Genomic DNA, 17,217 nt, shown 5'->3' on the forward strand with positions numbered 1-17,217 from the left:
CACAACTCTTCGGTTACCAAGCATTGCTAACTCAGTCGGTAAAGCATGAGACTCTTAATCTCAGGGTCGTGGGTTCGAGCCCCACATTGGGCGGATGTTTTTTTTCTTTTCCTGTACCATTGTATGTGGAACACTGTCAACTTGCACCACCACAGCGCAAATGGCTGTCCTCACTTTCACAAAATGCACTGCCTTATCAGCAAAAACTTAGGACTGCATTGGCCGGGAATCGAACCCGGGCCTCCCGCGTGGCAGGCGGGAATTCTACCACTGAACCACCAATGCTCCACAGGTACTTAATGTTACACTTACTCGTGTACTTTAGTGTATGAAACAAAGCAGGAGTGTCAGGATGCCTTGCCTTGCCATCACCTCCATACGTTCTCAACCAAGCATGGCTAACTCAGTCGGTAGAGCATGAGACTCTTAATCTCAGGGTCGTGGGTTCGAGCCCCACGTTGGGCGGATGTTTTTTCTTTTCCTGTACCATTGTATGTGGAACACTGTCAACTTGCACCACCACAGCGCAAATGGTTGTCCTCACTTTCACAAAATGCACTGCCATATCAGCAAAAAATCAGGACTGCATTGGCCGGGAATCGAACCCAGGCCTCCCGCGTGGCAAGCGAGAATTCTACCACTGAACCACCAATGCTCCACAAGTACTTAATTTCACACTTACTCGTGTACTTTAGTGTATGAAACAAATCAGGAGTGTCAGGATGCCTTGCCTTGCCATCACCTCCATATATTCTCAACCAAGCCTGGCTAGCTCAGTCGGTAGAGCATGAGACTCTTAATCTCAGGGTCGTGGGTTCGTGCCCCACGTTGGGCGGATGTTTTTTCTTTTCCTGTACCATTGTATGTGGAACACTGTCAACTTGCACCACCACAGCGCAAATGGCTGTCCTCACTTTCACAAAATGCACTGCCATATCAGCAAAAAATCAGGACTGCATTGGCCGGGAATCGAACCCAGGCCTCCCGCGTGGCAGACAAGAATTCTACCACTGAACCACCAATGCTCCACAGGTACTTAATTTTACACTTACTCGTGTACTTTAGTGTATGAAACAAAGCAGGAGTGTCAGGATGCCTTGCCTTGCCTTGCCATCACCTCCATACATTAGCAACCAAGCCTGGCTAGCTCAGTCGGTAGAGGATGAGACTCTTAATCTCAGGGTCGTGGGTTCGAGCCCCACGTTGGGCGGATGTTTTTTCTTTTCCTGTACCATTGTATGTGGAACACTGTATACTTGCACCACCACAGCGCAAATGGCTGTCCTCACTTTCACAAAATACACTGCCATATCAGCAAAAACTCAGGACTGCATTGGCCGGGAATCGATTCCGGGCCTCACGTGTGGCAGGCGAGAATTCTACCACTGAACCACCAATGCTCCACAGATGCCTAATTTTACACTTACTCATGTACTTTAGTGTATAAAACAAAGCAGGAGTATCAGGATGCCTTGCCTTGCCATCACCTCCAAGCCTACGTAAACAAGCCCGACTAGCACAGTCGCTAGAGCATAAGACTATTAATCTTAGGGTCATGTATTTGAACTCCATGTTGGGCAGTTGTTTTTTTCTCTTCCTGTACCATTGTATGTGGAACAGTGTATACTTGCATCACCACAGCGTAAATGGCTGTCCTCACTTTCACAAAATGCACTGCCCTATCAGCAAAAACTCAGGAATGTATTGACCGGGAATTGAACCCGGCCTCCCACGTGGCCAGCTAGATTTCTACCACTGAACCACCAACGATCCACAGATGCTTAATTTTAGACTTACTCATGTACTTTAGTGTACAAAACAAAGCAGGAGAGTCAGGATGCCTTGCCTTGCCATCACCACAACTCCTCGGTTACCAACCATTGCTAACTCAGTCGGTAAAGCATGAGACTCTTAATCTCAGGGTCGTGGGTTCGAGCCCCACATTGGGCGGATGTTTTTTTTCTTTTCCTGTACCATTGTATGTGGAACACTGTCAACTTGCACCACCACAGCGCAAATGGCTGTCCTCACTTTCACAAAATGCACTGCCATATCAGCAAAACATCAGGACTGCATTGGCCGGGAATCGAACCCGGGCCTCCCGCGTGGCAGGCGAGAATTCTACCACTGAACCACCAATGCTCCACAAGTACTTAATTTTACACTTACTCGTGTACTTTAGTGTATGAAACAAAGCAGGAGTGTCAGGATGCCTTGCCTTGCCATCACCTCCATACATTCTCAACCAAGCCTGGCTAGCTCAGTCGGTAAAGCATGAGACTCTTAATCTCAGGGTCGTGGGTTCGAGCCCCACGTTGGGCGGATGTTTTTTCCTTTCCTGTACCATTGTATGTGGAACACTGTATACTTGCACCACCACAGCGCAAATGGCTGTCCTCACTTTCACAAAATGCACTGCCCTATCAGCAAAAACTCAGGAATGTATTGACCCGGAATTGAACCCGGCCTCCCACGTGGCCGGCTAGATTTCTACCACTGAACCACCAATGATCCACAGATGCTTAATTTTAGACTTACTCATGTACTTTAGTGTACAAAACAAAGCAGGAGAGTCAGGATGCCTTGCCTTGCCATCACCACAACTCCTCGCTTACCAAGCATTGCTAACTCAGTTGGTAAAGCATGAGACTCTTAATGTCAGGGTCGTGGGTTCGAGCCCCACATTGGGCGGATGTTTTTTTTCTTTTCCTGTACCATTGTATGTGGAACACTGTCAACTTGCACCACCACAGCGCAAATGGCTGTCCTCACTTTCACAAAATGCACTGCCATATCAGCAAAAATTCAGGACTGCATTGGCCGGAAATCGAACGCGGGCCTCCCGTGTGGCAGGCGAGAATTCTACCACTGAACCACCAATGCTCCACAGATACTTAACTTTACACTTACTCGTGTACTTTAGTGTATGAAATAAAGCAGGAGTGTCAGGATGCCTTGCCTTGCCATCACCTTTCATACATTCTCAACCAAGCCTGGCTAGCTCAGTCGGTAGAGCATGAGACTCTTAATCTCAGGGTCGTGGGTTCGAACCCCACGTTGGGCGGATGTTTTTTCTTTTCCTGTACCATTGTATGTGGAACACTGTATACTTCCACCACCACAGCGCAAATGGCTGTCCTCACTTTCACAAAATACACTGCCATATCAGCAAAAACTCAGGACTGCATTGGCCGGGAATCGATTCCGGGCCTCACGAGTGGCAGGCGAGAATTCTACCACTGAACCACCAATGCTCCACAGATGCCTAATTTTTCACTTACTCATGTACTTTAGTGTATAAAACAAAGCAGGAGTGTCAGGATGCCTTGCCTTGACATCACCTCCAAGCCTACGTAACCAAGCCCGACTAGCACAGTCGCTAGAGCATAAGACTATTAATCTTAGGGTCATGTATTTGAGCTCCATGTTGGGCAGTTGTTTTTTTCTCTTCCTGTACCATTGTATGTGGAACAGTGTATACTTGCATCACCACAGCGCAAATGGCTGTCCTCACTTTCACAAAATGCACTGCCCTATCAGCAAAAACTCAGGAATGTATTGACCGGGAATTGAACCCGGCCTCCCACGTGGCCGGCTAGATTTCTACCACTGAACCACCAATGATCCACAGATGCTTAATTTTAGACTTACTCATGTACTTTAGTGTACAAAACAAAGCAGGAGAGTCAGGATGCCTTGCCTTGCCATCACCACAACTCCTCGGTTACCAAGCATTGCTAACTCAGTCGGTAAAGCATGAGACTCTTAATCTCAGGGTCGTGGGTTCGAGCCCCACATTGGGCGGATGTTTTTACTCTTTTCCTGTACCATTGTATGTGGAACACTGTCAACTTGCACCACCACAGCGCAAATGGCTGTCCTCACTTTCACAAAATGCACTGCCATATCAGCAAAAAATCAGGACTGCATTGGCCGGGAATCGAACCCGGGCCTCCCGCGTGGCAGGCGAGACTTCTACCACTGAACCACCAATGCTCCACAGGTACTTAATTTTACACTTACTCGTGTACTTTAGTGTATGAAACAAAGCAGGAGTGTCAGGATGCCTTGCCTTGCCATCACCACCATACGTTCGCAACCAAGCCTGGCTAGCTCAGTCGGTAGAGCATGAGACTCTTAATCTCAGGGTCGTGGGTTCGAGCCCCACGTTGGGCGGATGTTTTTTCTTTTCCTGTACCATTGTATGTGGAACACTGTATACTTGCACCACCACAGCGCAAATGGCTGTCCTCACTTTCACAAAATACACTGCCATATCAGCAAAAACTCAGGACTGCATTGGCCGGGAATCGATTGCGGGCCTCACGCGTGGCAGGCGAGAATTCTACCACTGAACCACCAATGCTCCACAGATGCCTAATTTTACACTTACTCATGTACTTTAGTGTATAAAACAAAGCAGGAGTATCAGGATGCCTTGCCTTGCCATCACCTCCAAGCCTACGTAACCAAGCCCGACTAGCACAGTCGCTAGAGCATAAGACTATTAATCTTAGGGTCATGTATTTGAGCTCCATGTTGGGCAGTTGTTTTTTTCTCTTCCTGTACCATTGTATGTGGAACAGTGTATACTTGCATCACCACAGCGTAAATGGCTGTCCTCACTTTCACAAAATGCACTGCCCTATCAGCAAAAACTCAGGAATGTATTGACCGGGAATTGAACCCGGCCTCCCACGTGGACGGCTAGATTTCTACCACAGAACCACCAATGATCCACAGATGCTTAATTTTAGACTTACTCATGTACTTTAGTGTACAAAACAAAGCAGGAGAGTCAGGATGCCTTGCCTTGCCATCACCACAACTCTTCGGTTACCAAGCATTGCTAACTCAGTCGGTAAAGCATGAGACTCTTAATCTCAGGGTCGTGGGTTCGAGCCCCACATTGGGCGGATGTTTTTTTTCTTTTCCTGTACCATTGTATGTGGAACACTGTCAACTTGCACCACCACAGCGCAAATGGTTGTCCTCACTTTCACAAAATGCACTGCCATATCAGCAAAAAATCAGGACTGCATTGGCCGGGAATCGAACCCAGGCCTCCCGCGTGGCAAGCGAGAATTCTACCACTGAACCACCAATGCTCCACAGGTACTTAATTTCACACTTACTCGTGTACTTTAGTGTATGAAACAAATCAGGAGTGTCAGGATGCCTTGCCTTGCCATCACCTCCATATATTCTCAACCAAGCCTGGCTAGCTCAGTCGGTAGAGCATGAGACTCTTAATCTCAGGGTCGTGGGTTCGTGCCCCACGTTGGGCGGATGTTTTTTCTTTTCCTGTACCATTGTATGTGGAACACTGTCAACTTGCACCACCACAGCGCAAATGGCTGTCCTCACTTTCACAAAATGCACTGCCATATCAGCAAAAAATCAGGACTGCATTGGCCGGGAATCGAACCCAGGCCTCCCGCGTGGCAGACAAGAATTCTACCACTGAACCACCAATGCTCCACAGGTACTTAATTTTACACTTACTCGTGTACTTTAGTGTATGAAACAAAGCAGGAGTGTCAGGATGCCTTGCCTTGCCTTGCCATCACCTCCATACATTAGCAACCAAGCCTGGCTAGCTCAGTCGGTAGAGGATGAGACTCTTAATCTCAGGGTCGTGGGTTCGAGCCCCACGTTGGGCGGATGTTTTTTCTTTTCCTGTACCATTGTATGTGGAACACTGTATACTTGCACCACCACAGCGCAAATGGCTGTCCTCACTTTCACAAAATACACTGCCATATCAGCAAAAACTCAGGACTGCATTGGCCGGGAATCGATTCCGGGCCTCACGAGTGGCAGGCGAGAATTCTACCACTGAACCACCAATGTTCCACAGATGCCTAATTTTTCACTTACTCATGTACTTTAGTGTATAAAACAAAGCAGGAGTGTCAGGATGCCTTGCCTTGCCATCACCTCCAAGCCTACGTAACCAAGCCCGACTAGCACAGTCGCTAGAGCATAAGACTATTAATCTTAGGGTCATGTATTTGAGCTCCATGTTGGGCAGTTGTTTTTTTCTCTTCCTTTACCATTGTATGTGGAACAGTGTATACTTGCATCACCACAGCGCAAATGGCTGTCCTCACTTTCACAAAATGCACTGCCCTATCAGCAAAAACTCAGGAATGTATTGACCGGGAATTGAACCCGGCCACCCACGTGGCCGGCTAGATTTCTACCACTGAACCACCAATGTTCCACAGATGCTTAATTTTAGACTTACTCATGTACTTTAGTGTACAAAACAAAGCAGGAGAGTCAGGATGCCTTGCCTTGCCATCACCACAAATCCTCGGTTACCAAGCATTGCTAACTCAGTCGGTAAAGCATGAGACTCTTAATCTCAGGGTCGTTGGTTCGAGCCCCACATTGGGCGGATGTTTTTTTTCTTTTCCTGTACCATTGTATGTGGAACACTGTCAACTTGCACCACCACAGCGCAAATGGCTGTCCTCACTTTCACAAAATGCACTGCCATATCAGCAAAAATTCAGGACTGCATTGGCCGGAAATCGAACCCGGGCCTCCCGCGTGGCAGGCGAGAATTCTACCACTGAACCACCAATGCTCCACAGGTACTTAATTTTACACTTACTCGTGTACTTTAGTGTATGAAACAAAGCAGGAGTGTCAGGATGCCTTGCCTTGCCATCACCTCCATACATTCTCAACCAAGCCTGGCTAGCTCAGTCGGTAGAGCATGAGACTCTTAATCTCAGGGTCGTGGGTTCGAGCCCCACGTTGGGTGGATGTTTTTTCCTTTCCTGTACCATTGTATGTGGAACACTGTATACTTGCACCACCACAGCGCAAATGACTGTCCTCACTTTCACAAAATGCACTGCCCTATCAGCAAAAACTCAGGAATGTATTGACCCGGAATTGAACCCGGCCTCCCACGTGGCCGGCTAGATTTCTACCACTGAACCACCAATGATCCACAGATGCTTAATTTTAGACTTACTCATGTACTTTAGTGTACAAAACAAAGCAGGAGAGTCAGGATGCCTTGCCTTGCCATCACCACAACTCCTCGCTTACCAAGCATTGCTAACTCAGTCGGTAAAGCATGAGACTCTTAATCTCAGGGTCGTGGGTTCGAGCCCCACATTGGGCGGATGTTTTTTTTCTTTTCCTGTACCATTGTATGTGGAACACTGTCAACTTGCACCACCACAGCGCAAATGGCTGTCCTCACTTTCACAAAATGCACTACCATATCAGCAAAAATTCAGGACTTCATTGGCCGGAAATCGAACCCGGGCCTCCCGCGTGGCAGGCGAGAATTCTACCACTGAACCACCAATGCTCCACAGATACTTAACTTTACACTTACTCGTGTACTTTAGTGTATGAAATAAAGCAGGAGTGTCAGGATGCCTTGCCTTTCCATCACCTTTGTACATTCTCAACCAAGCCTGGCTAGCTCAGTCGGTAGAGCATGAGACTCTTAATCTCAGGGTCGTGGGTTCGAGCCCCACGTTGGGCGGATGTTTTTTCTTTTCCTGTACCATTGTATGTGGAACACTGTCAACTTGCACAACCACAGCGCAAATGGCTGTCCTCACTTTCACAAAATACACTGCCATATCAGCAAAAACTCAGGACTGCATTGGCCGGGAATCGATTCCGGGCCTCACGAGTGGCAGGCGAGAATTCTACCACTGAACCACCAATGCTCCACAGATGCCTAATTTTACACTTACTCATGTACTTTAGTGTATAAAACAAAGCAGGAGTGTCAGGATGCCTTGCCATCACCTCCAAGCCTACGTAACCAAGCCCGACTAGCACAGTCGCTAGAGCATAAGACTATTAATCTTAGGGTCATGTATTTGAGCTCCATGTTGGGCAGTTGTTTTTTTCTCTTCATTTACCATTGTATGTGGAACAGTGTATACTTGCATCACCACAGCGCAAATGGCTGTCCTCACTTTCACAAAATGCACTGCCCTATCAGCAAAAACTCAGGAATGTATTGACCGGGAATTGAACCCGGCATCCCACGTGGCCGGCTAGATTTCTACCACTGAACCACCAATGATCCACAGATGCTTAATTTTAGACTTACTCATGTACTTTAGTGTACAAAACAAAGCAGGAGAGTCAGGATGCCTTGCCTTGCCATCACCACAACTCCTCGGTTACCAAGCATTGCTAACTCAGTCGGTAAAGCATGAGACTCTTAATCTCAAGGTCGTGGGTTCGAGCCCCACATTGGGCGGATGCTTTTTTTTCTTTTCCTGTACCACTGTATGTGGAACACTGTCAACTTGCCCCACCACAGCGCAAATGGCTGTCCTCACTTTCACAAAATGCACTACCATATCAGCAAAAATTCAGGACTGCATTGGCCGGAAATCGAACCCGGGCCTCCCGCTTGGCAGGCGAGAATTATACCACTGAACCACCAATGCTCCACAGTTACTTAATTTTACACTTACTCGTGTACTTTAGTGTATGAAACAAAGCAGGAGTGTCAGGATGCCTTGCCTTGCCTTGCCATCACCTCCATACATTTGCAACCAAGCCTGGCTAGCTCAGTCGGTAGAGCATGAGAATCTTAATCTCAGGGTCGTGGGTTCGAGCCCCACGTTGGGCGGATGTTTTTTCTTTTCCTGTACCATTGTATGTGGAACACTGTATACTTGCACCACCACAGCGCAAATGGCTGTCCTCACTTTCACAAAATACACTGCCATATCAGCAAAAACTCAGGACTGCATTGGCCGGGAATCGATTCCGGGCCTCACGCGTGGCATGCGAGAATTCTACCACTGAACCACCAATGCTCCACAGATGCCTAATTTTACACTTACTCATGTACTTTAGTGTACAAAACAAAGCAAGAGAGTCAGGATGCCTTGCCTTGCCATCACCATAACTCCTCGGTTACCAAGCATTGCTAACTCAGTCGGTAAAGCATGAGACTCTTAATCTCAGGGTCGTGGGTTCGAGCCCCACATTGGGTGGATGTTTTTTTTCTTTTCCTGTACCATTGTATGTGGAACACTGTATACTTGCACCACCACAGCGCAAATGGCTGTCCTCACTTTCACAAAATACACTGCCATATCAGCAAAAACTCAGGACTGCATTGGCCGGGAATCGATTCCGGGCCTCACGCGTGGCATGCGAGAATTCTACCACTGAACCACCAATGCTCCACAGATGCCTAATTTTACACTTACTCATGTACTTTAGTGTATAAAACAAAGCAGGAGTGTCAGGATGCCTTGCCTTGCCATCACCTCCAAGCCTACGTAACCAAGCCCGACTAGCACAGTCGCTAGAGCATAAGACTATTAATCTTAGGGTCATGTATTTGAGCTCCATGTTGGGCAGTTGTTTTTTTCTCTTCCTGTACCATTGTATGTGGAACAGTGTATACTTGCATCACCACAGCGCAAATGGCTGTCCTCACTTTCACAAAATGCACTGCCCTATCAGCAAAAACTCAGGAATGTATTGACCGGGAATTGAACCCGGCCTCCCACGTGGCCGGCTAGATTTCTACCACTGAACCACCAATGATCCACAGATGCTTAATTTTAGACTTACTCATGTACTTTAGTGTACAAAACAAAGCAAGAGAGTCAGGATGCCTTGCCTTGCCATCACCATAACTCCTCGGTTACCAAGCATTGCTAACTCAGTCGGTAAAGCATGAGACTCTTAATCTCAGGGTCGTGGGTTCGAGCCCCACATTGGGTGGATGTTTTTTTTCTTTTCCTGTACCATTGTATGTGGAACACTGTCAACTTGCCCCACCACAGCGCAAATGGCTGTCCTCACTTTCACAAAATGCACTGCCATATCAGCAAAAACTCAGGACTGCATTGGCCGGGAATCGAACCCAGGCCTCCCGCGTGGCAGGCGAGAATTCTACCACTGAACCACCAATGCTCCACAGATACTTAATTTTACACTTACTCGTGTACTTTAGTGTATGAAATAAAGCAGGAGTGTCAGGATGCCTTGCCTTGCCATCACCTCCATACATTCTCAACCAAGCCTGGCTAGCTCAGTCGGTAGAGCATGAGACTCTTAATCTCAGGGTCGTGGGTTCGAGCCCCACGTTGGGTGGATGTTTTTTCTTTTTCTGTACCATTGTATGTGGAACACTGTATACTTGCACCACCACAGCGCAAATGGCTGTCCTCACTTTCACAAAATGCACTGCCCTATCAGCAAAAACTCAGGAATGTATTGACCGGGAATTGAACCCGGCCTCTCACGTGGCCGGCTAGATTTCTACCACTGAACCACCAATGATCCACAGATGCTTAATTTTAGACTTACTCATGTACTTTAGTGTACAAAACAAAGCAGGAGAGTCAGGATGCCTTGCCTTGCCATCACCACAACTCCTCGGTTACCAAGCATTGCTAACTCAGTCGGTAAAGCATGAGACTCTTAATCTCAGGGTCGTGGGTTCGAGCCCCACATTGGGCGGATGTTTTTTTTTCTTTTCCTGTACCATTGTATGTGGAACACTGTCAACTTGCACCACCACAGCGCAAATGGCTGTCCTCACTTACACAAAATGCACTGCCATATCAGCAAAAAGTCAGGACTGCATTGGCCGGAAATCGAACCCGGGCCTCCCGCGTGGCAGGCGAGAATTCTACCACTGAACCACCAATGCTCCACAGATACTTAACTTTACACTTACTCGTGTACTTTAGTGTATGAAATAAAGCAGGAGTGTCAGGATGCCTTGCCTTGCCATCACCTTTATACATTCTCAACCAAGCCTGGCTAGCTCAGTCGGTAGAGCATGAGACTCTTAATCTCAGGGTCGTGGGTTCGAGCCCCACGTTGGGCAGATGTTTTTTCTTTTCCTGTACCATTGTATGTGGAACACTGTCAACTTGCACAACCACAGCGCAAATGGCTGTCCTCACTTTCACAAAATACACTGCCATATCAGCAAAAACTCAGGACTGCATTGGCCGGGAATCGATTCCGGGCCTCACGAGTGGCAGGCGAGAATTCTACCACTGAACCACCAATGCTCCACAGATGCCTAATTTTACACTTACTCATGTACTTTAGTGTATAAAACAAAGCAGGAGTGTCAGGATGCCTTGCCATCACCTCCAAGCCTACGTAACCAAGCCCGACTAGCACAGTCGCTAGAGCATAAGACTATTAATCTTAGGGTCATGTATTTGAGCTCCATGTTGGGCAGTTGTTTTTTTCTCTTCATTTACCATTGTATGTGGAACAGTGTATACTTGCATCACCACAGCGCAAATGGCTGTCCTCACTTTCACAAAATGCACTGCCCTATCAGCAAAAACTCAGGAATGTATTGACCGGGAATTGAACCCGGCATCCCACGTGGCCGGCTAGATTTCTACCACTGAACCACCAATGATCCACAGATGCTTAATTTTAGACTTACTCATGTACTTTAGTGTACAAAACAAAGCAGGAGAGTCAGGATGCCTTGCCTTGCCATCACCACAACTCCTCGGTTACCAAGCATTGCTAACTCAGTCGGTAAAGCATGAGACTCTTAATCTCAAGGTCGTGGGTTCGAGCCCCACATTGGGCGGATGCTTTTTTTTCTTTTCCTGTACCACTGTATGTGGAACACTGTCAACTTGCCCCACCACAGCGCAAATGGCTGTCCTCACTTTCACAAAATGCACTGCCATATCAGCAAAGACTCAGCACTGCATTGGCCGGGAATCGAACCCGGGCCTCCCGCGTGGCAGGCGAGAATTCTACCACTGAACCACCAATGCTCCACGGATACTTAATTTTACACTTACTCGTGTACTTTAGTGTATGAAATAAAGCAGGAGTGTCAGGATGCCTTGCCTTGCCATCACCTCCATACATTCTCAACCAAGCCTGGCTAGCTCAGTCGGTAGAGCATGAGACTCTTAATCTCAGGGTCGTGGGTTCGAGCCCCACGTTGGGCGGATGTTTTTTCTTTTTCTGTACCATTGTATGTGGAACACTGTATACTTGCACCACCACAGCGCAAATGGCTGTCCTCACTTTCACAAAATGCACTGCCCTATCAGCAAAAACTCAGGAATGTATTGACCGGGAATTGAACCCGGCCTCCCACGTGGCCGGATAGATTTCTACCACTGAACCACCAATGATCCACAGATGCTTAATTTTAGACTTACTCATGTACTTTAGTGTACAAAACAAAGCAGGAGAGTCAGGATGCCTTGCCTTGCCATCACCACTACTCCTTGGTTACCAAGCATTGCTAAATCAGTCGGTAAAGCATGAGACTCTTAATCTCAGGGTCGTGGGTTCGAGCCCCACATTGGGCGGATGTTTTTTTTCTTTTCCTGTACCATTGTATGTGGAACACTGTCAACTTGCACCACCACAGCGCAAATGGCTGTCCTCACTTTCACAAAATGCACTGCCATATCAGCAAAAATTCAGGACTGCATTGGCCGGAAATCGAACCCGGGCCTCCCGCGTGGCAGGCGAGAAATCTACCACTGAACCACCAATGCTCCACAGATACTTAACTTTACACTTACTCGTGTACTTTAGTGTATGAAATAAAGCAGGAGTGTCAGAATGCCTTGCCTTGCCATCACCTTTATACATTCTCAACCAAGCCTGGCTAGCTCAGTCGGTAGAGCATGAGACTCTTAATCTCAGGGTCGTGGGTTCGAGCCCCACGTTGGGCGGATGTTTTTTCTTTTCCTGTACCATTGTATGTGGAACACTGTCAACTTGCACCACCACAGCGCAAATGGCTGTCCTCACTTTCACAAAATACACTGCCATATCAGCAAAAACTCAGGACTGCATTGGCCGGGAATCGATTCCGGGCCTCACGAGTGGCAGGCAAGAATTCTACCACTGAACCACCAATGCTCCACAGATGCCTAATTTTACACTTACTCATGTACTTTAGTGTATAAAACAAAGCAGGAGTGTCAGGATGCCTTGCCTTGCCATCACCTCCAAGCCTACGTAACCAAGCCCGACTAGCACAGTCGCTAGAGCATAAGACTATTAATCTTAGGGTCATGTATTTGAGCTCCATGTTGGGCAGTTGTTTTTTTCTCTTCCTTTACCATTGTATGTGGAACAGTGTATTCTTGCATCACCACAGCGCAAATGGCTGTCCTCACTTTCACAAAATGCACTGCCCTATCAGCAAAAACTCAGGAATGTATTGACCGGGAATTGAACCCGGCCTCCCACGTGGCCGGCTAGATTTCTACCACTGAACCACCAATGATCCACAGATGCTTAATTTTAGACTTACTCATGTACTTTAGTGTACAAAACAAAGCAGGAGAGTCAGGATGCCTTGCCTTGCCATCACCACAACTCCTCGGTTACCAAGCATTGCTAACTCAGTCGGTAAAGCATGAGACTCTTAATCTCAGGGTCGTGGGTTCGAGCCCCACATTGGGCGGATGTTTTTTTTCTTTTCCTGTACCATTGTATGTGGAACACTGTCAACTTGCACCACCACAGCGCAAATGGCTGTCCTCACTTTCACAAAATGCACTGCCATATCAGCAAAAATTCAGGACTGCATTGGCCGGAAATCGAACCCGGGCCTCCCGCGTGGCAGGTGAGAATTCTACCACTGAACCACCAATGCTCCACAGATACTTAACTTTACACTTACTCGTGTACTTTAGTGTATGAAATAAAGCAGGAGTGTCAGGATGCCTTGCCTTGCCATCACCTTTATACATTCTCAACAAAGCCCGGCTAGCTCAGTCGGTAGAGCATGAGACTCTTAATCTCAGGGTCGTGGGTTCGAGACCCACGTTGGGCGGATGTTTTTTCTTTTCCTGTACCATTGTATGTGGAACACTGTCAACTTGCCCCACCACAGCGCTAATGGCTGTCCTCAATTTCACAAAATGCACTGCCATATCAGCAAAAATTCAGGACTGCATTGGCCGGAAATCGAACCCGGGTCTCCCGCGTGGCAGGCGAGAATTCTACCACTGAACCACCAATGCTCCACAAATACTTAATTTTACACTTACTCGTGTACTTTAGTGTATGAAACAAAGCAGGAGTGTCAGGATGCCTTGCCTTGCCATCACCTCCATACATTCTCAACCAAGCCTGGCTAGCTCAGTCGGTAGAGCATGAGACTCTTAATCTCAGGGTCGTGGGTTCGAGCCCCACGTTGGGCGGATGTTTTTTCTTTTCCTGTACCATTGTATGTGGAACACTGTATACTTGCACCACCACAGCGCAAATGGCTGTCCTCACTTTCAAAAAAATGCACTGCCATATCAGCAAAAACTCAGGAATGTATTGACCGGGAATTGAACCCGGCCTCCCACGTGGCCGGCTAGATTTCTACCACTGAACCACCAATGATCCACAGATGCTTAATTTTAGACTTACTCATGTACTTTAGTGTACAAAACAAAGCAGGAGAGTCAGGATGCCTTGCCTTGCCATCACCACAACTCCTCGGTTACCAAGCATTGCTAACTCAGTCGGTAAAGCATGAGACTCTTAATCTCAGGGTCGTGGGTTTGAGCCCCACATTGGGCGGATGTTTTTTTTCTTTTCCTGTACCATTGTATGTGGAACACTGTCAACTTGCCCCACCACAGCGCAAATGGCTGTCCTCACTTTCACAAAATGCACTGCCATATCAGCAAAAATTCAGGACTGCATTGGCCGGAAATCGAACCCGGGTCTCCCGCGTGGCAGGCAAGAATTCTACCACTGAACCACCAATGCTCCACAAATACTTAATTTTACACTTACTCGTGTACTTTAGTGTATGAAACAAAGCAGGAGTGTCAGGATGCCTTGCCTTGCCATCACCTCCATACATTCTCAACCAAGCCTTGCTAGCTCAGTCGGTAGAGCATGAGACTCTAAATCTCAGGGTCGTGGGTTCGAGCCCCACGTTGGGCGGATGTTTTTTCTTTTCCTGTACCATTGTATGTGGAACACTGTCAACTTGCACCACCACAGCGCAAATGGCTGTCCTCACTTTCACAAAATACACTGCCATATCAGCAAAAACTCAGGACTGCATTGGCCAGGAATCGATTCCGGGCCTCACGCGTGGCAGGCGAGAATTCTACCACTGAACCACCAATGCTCCACAGATGCCTAATTTTACACTTACTCATGTACTTTAGTGTATAAAACAAAGCAGGAGTGTCAGGATGCCTTGCCTTGCCATCACCTCCAAGCCTACGTAACCAAGCCCGACTAGCACAGTCGCTAGAGCATAAGACTATTAATCTTAGGGTCATGTATTTGAGCTCCATGTTGGGCAGTTGTTTTTTTCTCTTCCTGTACCATTGTATGTGGAACAGTGTATACTTGCATCACCACAGCGCAAATGGCTGTCCTCACTTTAACAAAATGCACTGCCCTATCAGCAAAAACTCAGGAATGTATTGACCGGGAATTGAACCCGGCCTCCCACGTGGCCGGCTAGATTTCTACCACTGAACCACCAATGATCCACAGATGCTTAATTTTAGACTTACTCATGTACTTTAGTGTACAAAACAAAGCAGGAGAGTCAGGATGCCTTGCCTTGCCATCACCACCACCACAACTCCTCGGTTACCAAGCATTGCTAACTCAGTCGGTAAAGCATGAGACTCTTAATCTCAGGGTCGTGGGTTCGAGCCCCACATTGGGCGGATGTTTTTTTTCTTTTCCTGTACCATTGTATGTGGAACACTGTCAACTTGCACCACCACAGCGCAAATGGCTGTCCTCACTTTCACAAAATGCACTGCCATATCAGCAAAAACTCAGGACTGCATTGGCCGGGAATCGAACCCGGGCCTCCCGCGTGGCTGGCGAGAATTCTACCACTGAACCACCAATGCTCCACAGATACTTAATTTTACACTTACTCGTGTACTTTAGTGTATGAAACAAAGCAGGAGTGTCAGGATGCCTTGCCTTGCCATCACCTCCATACATTCACATCCAAGCCTGGCTAGCTCAGTCGGTAGAGCATGAGACTCTTAATCTCAGGGTCGTGGGTTCGAGCCCCACGTTGGGCGGATGTTTTTTCTTTTTCTGTAGCATTGTATGTGGAACACTGTATACTTGCACCACCACAGCGCAAATGGTTGTCCTCACTTTCACAAAATACACTGCCATATCAGCAAAAACTCAGGACTGCATTGGCCGGGAATCGATTCCGGGCCTCACGCGTGGCAGGCGAGAATTCTACCACTGAACCACCAATGCTCCACAGATGCCTAATTTTACACTTACTCATGTACTTTAGTGTATAAAACAAAGCAGGAGTGTCAGGATGCCTTGCCTTGCCATCACCTCCAAGCCTACGTAACCAAGCCCGACTAGCACAGTCGCTAGAGCATAAGACTATTAATCTTAGGGTCATGTATTTCAGCTCCATGTTGGGCAGTTGTTTTTTTCTCTTCCTGTACCATTGTATGTGGAACAGTGTATACTTGCATCACCACAGCGCAAATGGCTGTCCTCACTTTCACAAAATGCACTGCCCTATCAGCAAAAACTCAGGAATGTATTGACCGGGAATTGAACCCGGCCTCCCACATGGCCGGCTAGATTTCTACCACTGAACCACCAATGATCCACAGATGCTTAATTTTAGACTTACTCATGTACTTTAGTGTACAAAACAAAGCAGGAGAGTCAGGATGCCTTGCCTTGCCATCACCACAACTCCTCGGTTACCAAGCATTGCTAACTCAGTCGGTAAAGCATGAGACTCTTAATCTCAGGGTCGTGGGTTTGAGCCCCACATTGGGCGGATGTTTTTTTTCTTTTCCTGTACCATTGTATGTGGAACACTGTCAACTTGCACCACCACAGCGCAAATGGCTGTTCTCACTTTCACAAAATGCACTGCCATATCAGCAAAAACTCAGGACTGCATTGGCCGGGAATCGATTCCAGGCCTCACGCGTGGCAGGCGAGAATTCTACCACTGAACCACCAATGCTCCACAGATGCCTAATTTTACACTTACTCATGTACTTTAGTGTATAAAACAAAGCAGGAGTGTCAGGATGCCTTGCCTTGCCATCACCTCCAAGCCTACGTAACCAAGCCCGACTAGCACAGTCGCTAGAGCATAAGACTATTAATCTTAGGGTCATGTATTTGAGCTCCATGTTGGGCAGTTGTTTTTTTCTCTTCCTTTACCATTGTATGTGGAACAGTGTATACTTGCATCACCAC

General features: G+C 47.4%; 34 non-coding genes across 34 annotated transcripts; 17 read left to right on the plus strand and 17 right to left on the minus strand.

Annotated features, from left to right (window-relative positions):
* Positions 1 to 214: 214 nt before the first annotated feature.
* On the minus strand, positions 215 to 285 carry TRNAG-GCC (transfer RNA glycine (anticodon GCC)). The gene has a single exon. It is a non-coding gene; the product is annotated as a tRNA-Gly (tRNA).
* Positions 286 to 584: 299 nt separating this feature from the next.
* Positions 585 to 655, minus strand: TRNAG-GCC (transfer RNA glycine (anticodon GCC)). The gene has a single exon. It is a non-coding gene; the product is annotated as a tRNA-Gly (tRNA).
* A 107-nt stretch (positions 656 to 762) lies between these two features.
* Positions 763 to 835, plus strand: TRNAK-CUU (transfer RNA lysine (anticodon CUU)). Its single transcript has one exon. It is a non-coding gene; the product is annotated as a tRNA-Lys (tRNA).
* Positions 836 to 954: 119 nt separating this feature from the next.
* TRNAG-GCC (transfer RNA glycine (anticodon GCC)) lies at positions 955 to 1,025 on the minus strand. Its single transcript has one exon. It is a non-coding gene; the product is annotated as a tRNA-Gly (tRNA).
* Positions 1,026 to 1,137: 112 nt separating this feature from the next.
* Positions 1,138 to 1,210, plus strand: TRNAK-CUU (transfer RNA lysine (anticodon CUU)). The gene has a single exon. It is a non-coding gene; the product is annotated as a tRNA-Lys (tRNA).
* An 861-nt stretch (positions 1,211 to 2,071) lies between these two features.
* Positions 2,072 to 2,142, minus strand: TRNAG-GCC (transfer RNA glycine (anticodon GCC)). The gene has a single exon. It is a non-coding gene; the product is annotated as a tRNA-Gly (tRNA).
* A 107-nt stretch (positions 2,143 to 2,249) lies between these two features.
* Positions 2,250 to 2,322, plus strand: TRNAK-CUU (transfer RNA lysine (anticodon CUU)). The gene has a single exon. It is a non-coding gene; the product is annotated as a tRNA-Lys (tRNA).
* Positions 2,323 to 2,991: 669 nt separating this feature from the next.
* Positions 2,992 to 3,064, plus strand: TRNAK-CUU (transfer RNA lysine (anticodon CUU)). The gene has a single exon. It is a non-coding gene; the product is annotated as a tRNA-Lys (tRNA).
* Positions 3,065 to 3,925: 861 nt separating this feature from the next.
* On the minus strand, positions 3,926 to 3,996 carry TRNAG-GCC (transfer RNA glycine (anticodon GCC)). The gene has a single exon. It is a non-coding gene; the product is annotated as a tRNA-Gly (tRNA).
* A 107-nt stretch (positions 3,997 to 4,103) lies between these two features.
* Positions 4,104 to 4,176, plus strand: TRNAK-CUU (transfer RNA lysine (anticodon CUU)). Its single transcript has one exon. It is a non-coding gene; the product is annotated as a tRNA-Lys (tRNA).
* Positions 4,177 to 5,037: 861 nt separating this feature from the next.
* Positions 5,038 to 5,108, minus strand: TRNAG-GCC (transfer RNA glycine (anticodon GCC)). The gene has a single exon. It is a non-coding gene; the product is annotated as a tRNA-Gly (tRNA).
* A 107-nt stretch (positions 5,109 to 5,215) lies between these two features.
* TRNAK-CUU (transfer RNA lysine (anticodon CUU)) lies at positions 5,216 to 5,288 on the plus strand. Its single transcript has one exon. It is a non-coding gene; the product is annotated as a tRNA-Lys (tRNA).
* A 119-nt stretch (positions 5,289 to 5,407) lies between these two features.
* TRNAG-GCC (transfer RNA glycine (anticodon GCC)) lies at positions 5,408 to 5,478 on the minus strand. Its single transcript has one exon. It is a non-coding gene; the product is annotated as a tRNA-Gly (tRNA).
* Positions 5,479 to 5,590: 112 nt separating this feature from the next.
* Positions 5,591 to 5,663, plus strand: TRNAK-CUU (transfer RNA lysine (anticodon CUU)). Its single transcript has one exon. It is a non-coding gene; the product is annotated as a tRNA-Lys (tRNA).
* Positions 5,664 to 6,524: 861 nt separating this feature from the next.
* TRNAG-GCC (transfer RNA glycine (anticodon GCC)) lies at positions 6,525 to 6,595 on the minus strand. The gene has a single exon. It is a non-coding gene; the product is annotated as a tRNA-Gly (tRNA).
* A 107-nt stretch (positions 6,596 to 6,702) lies between these two features.
* Positions 6,703 to 6,775, plus strand: TRNAK-CUU (transfer RNA lysine (anticodon CUU)). Its single transcript has one exon. It is a non-coding gene; the product is annotated as a tRNA-Lys (tRNA).
* A 668-nt stretch (positions 6,776 to 7,443) lies between these two features.
* Positions 7,444 to 7,516, plus strand: TRNAK-CUU (transfer RNA lysine (anticodon CUU)). The gene has a single exon. It is a non-coding gene; the product is annotated as a tRNA-Lys (tRNA).
* Positions 7,517 to 8,373: 857 nt separating this feature from the next.
* On the minus strand, positions 8,374 to 8,444 carry TRNAG-GCC (transfer RNA glycine (anticodon GCC)). Its single transcript has one exon. It is a non-coding gene; the product is annotated as a tRNA-Gly (tRNA).
* Positions 8,445 to 8,556: 112 nt separating this feature from the next.
* On the plus strand, positions 8,557 to 8,629 carry TRNAK-CUU (transfer RNA lysine (anticodon CUU)). The gene has a single exon. It is a non-coding gene; the product is annotated as a tRNA-Lys (tRNA).
* Positions 8,630 to 9,862: 1,233 nt separating this feature from the next.
* Positions 9,863 to 9,933, minus strand: TRNAG-GCC (transfer RNA glycine (anticodon GCC)). The gene has a single exon. It is a non-coding gene; the product is annotated as a tRNA-Gly (tRNA).
* Positions 9,934 to 10,040: 107 nt separating this feature from the next.
* On the plus strand, positions 10,041 to 10,113 carry TRNAK-CUU (transfer RNA lysine (anticodon CUU)). The gene has a single exon. It is a non-coding gene; the product is annotated as a tRNA-Lys (tRNA).
* Positions 10,114 to 10,604: 491 nt separating this feature from the next.
* TRNAG-GCC (transfer RNA glycine (anticodon GCC)) lies at positions 10,605 to 10,675 on the minus strand. Its single transcript has one exon. It is a non-coding gene; the product is annotated as a tRNA-Gly (tRNA).
* A 107-nt stretch (positions 10,676 to 10,782) lies between these two features.
* TRNAK-CUU (transfer RNA lysine (anticodon CUU)) lies at positions 10,783 to 10,855 on the plus strand. Its single transcript has one exon. It is a non-coding gene; the product is annotated as a tRNA-Lys (tRNA).
* An 857-nt stretch (positions 10,856 to 11,712) lies between these two features.
* On the minus strand, positions 11,713 to 11,783 carry TRNAG-GCC (transfer RNA glycine (anticodon GCC)). Its single transcript has one exon. It is a non-coding gene; the product is annotated as a tRNA-Gly (tRNA).
* Positions 11,784 to 11,890: 107 nt separating this feature from the next.
* TRNAK-CUU (transfer RNA lysine (anticodon CUU)) lies at positions 11,891 to 11,963 on the plus strand. The gene has a single exon. It is a non-coding gene; the product is annotated as a tRNA-Lys (tRNA).
* Positions 11,964 to 12,453: 490 nt separating this feature from the next.
* Positions 12,454 to 12,524, minus strand: TRNAG-GCC (transfer RNA glycine (anticodon GCC)). Its single transcript has one exon. It is a non-coding gene; the product is annotated as a tRNA-Gly (tRNA).
* Positions 12,525 to 12,631: 107 nt separating this feature from the next.
* TRNAK-CUU (transfer RNA lysine (anticodon CUU)) lies at positions 12,632 to 12,704 on the plus strand. The gene has a single exon. It is a non-coding gene; the product is annotated as a tRNA-Lys (tRNA).
* An 861-nt stretch (positions 12,705 to 13,565) lies between these two features.
* TRNAG-GCC (transfer RNA glycine (anticodon GCC)) lies at positions 13,566 to 13,636 on the minus strand. The gene has a single exon. It is a non-coding gene; the product is annotated as a tRNA-Gly (tRNA).
* A 107-nt stretch (positions 13,637 to 13,743) lies between these two features.
* Positions 13,744 to 13,816, plus strand: TRNAK-CUU (transfer RNA lysine (anticodon CUU)). The gene has a single exon. It is a non-coding gene; the product is annotated as a tRNA-Lys (tRNA).
* A 119-nt stretch (positions 13,817 to 13,935) lies between these two features.
* On the minus strand, positions 13,936 to 14,006 carry TRNAG-GCC (transfer RNA glycine (anticodon GCC)). Its single transcript has one exon. It is a non-coding gene; the product is annotated as a tRNA-Gly (tRNA).
* Positions 14,007 to 14,113: 107 nt separating this feature from the next.
* Positions 14,114 to 14,186, plus strand: TRNAK-CUU (transfer RNA lysine (anticodon CUU)). The gene has a single exon. It is a non-coding gene; the product is annotated as a tRNA-Lys (tRNA).
* A 491-nt stretch (positions 14,187 to 14,677) lies between these two features.
* Positions 14,678 to 14,748, minus strand: TRNAG-GCC (transfer RNA glycine (anticodon GCC)). Its single transcript has one exon. It is a non-coding gene; the product is annotated as a tRNA-Gly (tRNA).
* Positions 14,749 to 15,795: 1,047 nt separating this feature from the next.
* Positions 15,796 to 15,866, minus strand: TRNAG-GCC (transfer RNA glycine (anticodon GCC)). The gene has a single exon. It is a non-coding gene; the product is annotated as a tRNA-Gly (tRNA).
* Positions 15,867 to 15,973: 107 nt separating this feature from the next.
* TRNAK-CUU (transfer RNA lysine (anticodon CUU)) lies at positions 15,974 to 16,046 on the plus strand. Its single transcript has one exon. It is a non-coding gene; the product is annotated as a tRNA-Lys (tRNA).
* Positions 16,047 to 17,217: the final 1,171 nt, after the last annotated feature.

The sequence above is a fragment of the Pseudophryne corroboree genome, chromosome 3 (genome assembly GCF_028390025.1).
Source record: "Pseudophryne corroboree isolate aPseCor3 chromosome 3, aPseCor3.hap2, whole genome shotgun sequence".
In the NCBI taxonomy this organism is placed as follows: Eukaryota; Metazoa; Chordata; class Amphibia; order Anura; family Myobatrachidae; genus Pseudophryne; species Pseudophryne corroboree.